The sequence below is a fragment of the Gekko japonicus genome, unplaced genomic scaffold (genome assembly GCF_001447785.1).
Source record: "Gekko japonicus isolate JY-2015 unplaced genomic scaffold, Gekko_japonicus_V1.1 scaffold1791, whole genome shotgun sequence".
NCBI lineage: Eukaryota > Metazoa > Chordata > Lepidosauria > Squamata > Gekkonidae > Gekko > Gekko japonicus.
In genome coordinates this window covers 73,023-79,890 of record NW_015161456.1, presented here as the reverse complement: position 1 = coordinate 79,890, position 6,868 = coordinate 73,023, and the positions used below count along the sequence as shown (strand labels likewise).

Below are 6,868 nucleotides of genomic sequence, written 5' to 3'. Positions count from 1 at the left end.
GCGGGCGGGTGGGAGGGGGCGGAGGACATCCCCAACGTGATGTCATCACGTCGGGGATGCCCCGCCCCCTCCAGGAACGCCCCCAAAGTCCCCCGCTGGGGGTGGAAGATGGACTTGGCAATCCTACTGCCAGGTCCTCCCTGGCCACCAGCAGGGGATGAGGGGGTTAAGGGTTGCCACACCCAGGTTGGGAAACTCCAGGAGATTTGGGGATGGAGCCTGGGGAGGACAGGGACTTCAGTGGGGTAGAATTTCACAGAGTCCACTTTCCAAAGCATCCATTTTGTCTAGGGAAACTGATCCCTGAAGTCTGGAGATAAGCTGGAATTCCTCCTGGGGGATCCCCAGGTCCCACCTGGAGGTTGGCATCGCTAGCAGAAAAGATTGACAGGTGACCTAAGGGGGGGGGGAATCAACCTCTGAGCATGAAGTCATGCAGCGGAAAATTGAAGCCAGAGGTCAGAAAGGCTGCTCCCTGGCCATTTCTTAGCCCAGGTCCTCCTGTACCATCCGGCCTGTTCCTGCTTCTCCATTCTTCACTCCACCCTTCCCCACCCCCTCTGTCTGCTATCACTCGGCTTCATCTCTGGCCACCAGCTTTCCTCATTACCAGTGTGGAAAAGTATACGAGTAAGTAGCCTCAGAGAGCAACGTAAACCAACAATTTTGTTGGGTTTGTTTGAAATCTTCTCTGACTTACAAGCAAGCATTGAATTCTCACCATATGTAAAACTTCAGGAATTTACCAGCATGTATTAATAGCAGGGTTGCCAATTGCTACATGTGCATGCAATTATATGAACAGTAAAAATGAACTTTCTTTCTTTTCTTTTTTTGCAAGAGAGGAGCAGTTTTCTGAACTTTCTTCTTCTGGCAAAATAAATGGCTGGTGTGAAGAGAAACAAGGGCGCAATTAAGGAAAGAGGAGAATGGCTCCTGGGCCTCCGACCCAGAACACTCATCACTTCTACACTAGTACAAGTAGCAAGAAGATATCCCTCGGGCTCAAGGAGCTTTACTTCCAAGTAGCGATATACTCAGGGCTTTTTTTGTAGAAAAAGCCCAGCAGGAACTCATTAGCATAATAGGCCACACCCCACAGCAGAAACTCATTGGCATATTAGGCCACACCCAGGACAGCACAGCTCATTGGCATATTAGGCCACACCCCATGTTACCAGAAGTGTGCTCATCCAGCCACACCCACCTTTTGCTTCTTATTCTCTTTACCTTCTTTGTTGTCAAAACCCAGGGCCTTTTTTTGTAGCAGGAACTCCTTTGCATGTTAGGCCACACACCCTTAATGTAGCCAATCCGAATGAGTTTCTGCTGTTGGGTGTGGCCTGTTATGCTAATGCGTTCCTGCTGGGTGTGGCCAACTTGGAAGCCAGCCGGAACTCCGTTCCTGTGCGTTCCTGCCCAACAATAGCCCTGGATATATTTAACCATAGACTCTGCCTGTTCCTGGCATCGTGTGCAAGCTCAGGCAGTTGTCACGAAGAAGAGTCCTACAAGCACCTTCCGCTCCCATTATATACAAACCCTGGGGGGCAGGAACAGAAGGGAAAGAATCAGGTACTGCACGAATACTGTTCATTATGCAGCTCAATCCTGTGCACCTTTACTCAGACACAAGTCCTACTCTCTTCTATGGCATTTACTCCCAATAAAAATGAACACAAGCTAGGACAACAGAAAAGGCATAGCAGCTGTCTGTGTATTGTCAGGTTTTTTGGGGTGTGTGTGTCACCCTCAATAAGAGCCAGAGAAAAACCCATCTGGAAGGATCTGGCTGGCTTGTTTTACCCACAGACAGACACAGAGTGCTTTGCAGATGGCTGGAAGACGGGAAGTCACTGTTCACAATTCTAAGGATGCCCAGAGGAACAGGACTACAGTTTGGATGGGTGTTCCGGAAAGCAGCAGCATCCAAACCTGCTACAGTCTGAGAGATCTGGATGCTATTTTGGCATGTCTCTTGACCCCAAAACATGTTCAAGATTTTACATTCCACTTAGGAGTCCTGAACACTGTGAATGCTTTGGAAGGAATGTGGACAGCTACAAGGAGTGTAGCCGAGCTGGGTCAGAGGGAGAGAAGGGAGAAAGGCAAAGCACACATCATTGAGAAATACAGTATGAATGGATTATCAGTTCTTTACGGGTCAGTTTACAATGCCAAAATCCCCCTTCACTTGATACATCCCGAAGTCCACATGGAGACCTTAAGCAACTGATGTAGGTCCTCTGTGGTTACAGCTGCATCTTCCCTACAGCAGTCTCCACAACTGCAGCCGCACATTTTTCTGCCGCTATGATCATGGAAATAGCTTGCGGGACATTGCAGCTGCATTCATGGTCAACACAAGCGTTATGTTCTCTGAAAGACCCTTGGGACAGCTGGGATGTACGGCACTGAGGATACGACATCATATGCTTTTTCTCAATATCTAGAGCACTCCTAATCTGGGCTGTGAACACATTCTCTGCGCTACTTCGTGTTTCCTGAGAAAATTAGTTAGCTCTGAATGTTTCTGACAGAACAGGATAAAACAGAACGAGGTAAAAACCTAAACACTGCACAGTTCTCACCTTGACCCCAAAACATGTTCAAGATTTTACAGTCCTGAACACTGTGAATGCTTTGGAAGGAATGTGGACAGCTACAAGGAGTGTAGCCGAGCTGGGTCAGAGGGAGAGAAGGGAGAAAGGCAAAGCACACATCATTGAGAAATACCGTATGAATGGATTATCAGTTCTTTACGGGTCAGTTTACAATGCCAAAATCTCCCTTCACTTGATACATCCCGAAGTCCACATGGAGACCTTAAGCAACTGATGTAGGTCCTCTGTGGTTACAGCTGCATCTTCCCTACAGCAGTCTCCACAACTGCAGCCGCACATTTTTCTGCCGCTATGATCATGGAAATAGCTTGCGGGACATTGCAGCTGCATTCATGGTCAACGCAAGCTTTATGTTCTGTGAAAGACCCTTGGGACAGCTGGGATGTACGGCATCGAGGATCCTACATCATATGCTTTTTCTCAATATCTAGAACACTCCTAATCTTGGCTGTGAACACATTCTCTGCACTACTTCGTGTTTCCTGAGAAAATTAGTTCGCTCTGAATGTTTGTGACAGAAGAGGATAAAACAGAACGAGGTAAAAACCTAAACACTGCACAGTTCTCACCTATGGCAATAAAGTAAGTAGAAATAAAGAAGTCCAAGTCTCCTGCCCATGCCTAAATTCCCATCCCACAACACCCTTAATTGTCACCCTTTAGAACAAACATAGAGGGGCTGCGGTGGCTCACGTGGTTGAGACGCTGAACTGCAGGCTGTGGAAGGTCGGTAGTTCAGCGGTTCAAGACCTGAGTGCCGCAAGACGGAGTGAGCTCCTGTCTTTGGTCCCAGTTCCTGCCAACCTAGCAGTTCGAAAAGCAAGAAATTGCAAGTAGAGAAATAGGTACCACTTCGGTGGGAAGGGAACAGCGTTCCATGCGCCTTGGTGTTTAGTCATGTCGGCCACATGACCATGGAAATGTCTTCGGACAGCGCTGGCTCTTCGGCTTTGAAACGGAGATGAGCACCGCATCCCTAGAGACGGATTCGACTGGCTTTCGAGCAAGGGAAACCTTTACCTTTACCTTTTTAGAACAAACATTCCCTTCCTTGTTGCTTGTTTAATAATAATAATAATAACAACAACAACAACAACAACAACAACAACAACATACTTTATTGTCATTGTACATAGTACAATGAAATTAAAGATGCAATCATTTTGGTGATCTACAACAGTATTCATATGCACTCACACACCATTCACTACTGTCCCATAACTCCCTTAAGGTTCGCATAACAACTTAAAACCACCAATGTCACCCAAATTCCAGTTTCATACAGCATTTAAGGCAATAATAGCTCTCAAATAAAAACTATTTTTAATCTATTTGTCTTTGCCCTAACCCTATATCTTCTGCCTGAAGGCAGCAGTTCAAACAGGGAGTGATCAGGATGTGACAAGTCCTACAAAATTTTCTTTGCTTTTTTCAAACATCGAGAACTATACAATTCCTCCAGAAATGGGAGAGGGCAGCCAATGATCTTCTGGGCTGTAATAACAACTCTCTGGAGTGCTTTCCTATCCATAGCCATACAACTGGCAAACCAGGCACAAACACAATATGTTAAAATGCTCTCTATTGTTTCCTGCTGCTAGAGGTTGGGGCCCATGAGAGCTGCCCCTGCAAAGCTGAAAGGCCAGCCATGATAGGCTGCACTGTGGCAAACATCAGGAACGGAGTGAAGAGCAGAGTGAAGAAGCTGGATTTATATGGTTCTGCTTTAGGGCTGTTTCCTAGTATTTTGTACCCCAAAAAACCCACTTCCCCAGGCAGCCCCACCTGCACCTATCTCTCTCCTTTCTGACACATATGTTGAGCTCCCTAAACTCCTGTGTGATACCGTCCTCTTGCAAGAGCAGCCACATCAGATGACAGCAAGGGATCTACCTCAAATTCTACCACAAAGCCATGGGACCTCAAGAAGAAAGGTCCCCCTCTCAACAGCATGCAGAGAAATCCACTGGTTCCCACCTAGTACTGAAAGAGGGATGGGAAGCACACGAAGAAGGTGTGCTCTGGCTCTCATCCAGAGAGGGGAGTGAAGCACAGAGGATGGCAAGGCCGCAGGGGAACCAAGGGCCACCCTCCGCCCATTTTGGTGTAGTGGTTAAGTGTGCAGACTCTAATCTGGGAGAACCGGGTTTGATTCCCCCCTCCTCCACTTGCACCTACTGGATGACCTTGGGCAAGCCGTAGTTCTGGCACAGCTGTTCTTGAAAAAAGAGCAGTTTCTGTCAGAGCTCTCTCAGCCCCGCCTGCCTCACAGGGTGTCTGTTGTGGGGAGGGGGAGGGACAGGAGTTTGTAAGCCGCTCTGAGACACCTTTGGGTAGTGAAGGGCGGGGTATAAATCCTTCTTCTTCTCTTCTTCTGCTGCCCCAAGCATTTGCTCAGGCCGCTTGGCGGGAAAAGACAGCCTTGTTTGCTTCCCCCTCGGAAATGACATCCCAGACAACTATCCAGATTTATCAGTTACTTAGACTCAGGGGTCACTTCGTAGAAAAAGAGGTGCAGGAGCTCATTAGCATAATGCATTAGCATAACTCATTTCCCCTCTAATAGAGCAGTAAGTTTTAAGACTTTTGAGTCTTTTCATAAAGCAAAGAAAATACAAAACTTCCCATCAATGGGACTGTATGCCCTGAATAACATGTTTCACGAATTATGTATAAGAGTGTGTATGTGTCAAATAACTTAAGTACATGTCTTCTTGCTAAGAAGGATTCCCAGCTCAGCTGTGGCAGGGTTAGGGTTATCAGTCTCAGGGTCTCCTAGGAGTACAGCTGATTTCCAGATCACAGAGATCAGGTCCCCTAGAGCAGGGGTCATTTCGTAGAAAAAGAGGTGCCGGAGCACATTAGCATAACTCATTAGCACAACTTATTTGCATATGTCACACCCCCTGACATCACTGGAAGTGTGTCAGAAGGCAGCACCCACCACCGCTCAGGCTCCACTGGACTGTTTTGGATTGCTAGCTATTGGGGGGGGGGGAACGTGCAGATCTGTCCCCGCAGAGGAGGGAGAGCTTGTACCTGAATAAAACTTGGTCTTAAAGGTGCCACTGGACTGTTTTAGACTGGGGGGCCGGGGGGAGCTCTGCCTGGGGTGCTTCTTGCTCTGCCGGAGGGCTGCTGGGAGCAGGGGGTGGGGCTTGTTGCATGTGCCCGCCCCCTGGGCTCTTTACTGCCGGAGCTCTGCTCCTGCAGGAAATGACCCCTGCTTAGACTACCCTTGAACCCTGAAGACATTCTGTGGAAGAAACAATCTCCTTTACTGGAAGGTTTTGTAACTGAGTCCTCCTCTCCAGCTGTATAGAACTGTGGATATATTCCACCTTTCATTGGAACTACTGCTAACTTCAAGAAAAAGCTTGAAAGCATCGTAGCTATCTGCGCTGCATGAAAGCTTCCCCCAGGTATAGAGGGAAGTGTTCAAGGTGCTTTAGGTTTGACTAAGAAAAACAAAATGACTAAGAGATTCTCCATAGGACTGGCTCAGTCTTGTCCTTAGCCTGGGGGCAAGCATATAAAAGATAAGCCTACTGTAAATTTTGAAGTCCCGGGGTGGGAGGTTAAACCCTAAGTAATCAAAAAACTTGAAAAATCGGGAAGGCAGCTCCATCCACCACACAGACTGACTATGCAGCATGAGGTTCCTTGCCAGCCCTCCACTCACTGTATGGACTTGGCGTGCTGTCATATTCTGTTTCTTTGCTCCATCAATACAGATGCTCTGATCAATTAGGGGAAAGACCAGCTCCTCTTTGGAAACAGTCTCCATGACCTCAGCAGGCTTACATTCTGAGGGCAGCCATGCAACAGGTTCAAAAAAGAGAGCTATGACGGATTCAATGGCAAAGTAATTGGCCCCTCCATACCTCCTTCCTCCCTAGGATTCTCTCCTTCCGCCACAACTTCGTGTTCAATTATGCTGAACTCAGCTTGCTACTTAATGGCAAGTTGACTCATGAACTCGCTCATTTATACTCTCAGCCAGTAAGAGCATCTCCCAAAAGATCGCTAGTATCACCCATTTTGTTATGTCATAGGAGAGTGACAGTTGTCTGAGTGTGCTAAAATTAGCATGTCAACATTTTTTGCTAGCTTTGGGTGTGTGTGTTCCCCCCCCCCAAAAAAATCTAACAATGTAAGGGAAGTACATGCCTTACATCTTTACAGTAGGGTCACCAACTCTGGGTTGGAGAACTCCTGGAGATTTTGGGGGTGGAGTCTGAGGA

General features: G+C 47.4%; 1 protein-coding gene across 1 annotated transcript in view; it reads right to left on the bottom strand.

The window, feature by feature from the left end:
• The window catches only part of LOC107125643 (kalirin), a gene marked incomplete at both ends in the record, with an annotated part of 264,080 nt that overhangs the window by 239,443 nt on the left and 17,769 nt on the right, over window positions 1–6,868 (bottom strand). The window lies entirely within an intron of this gene.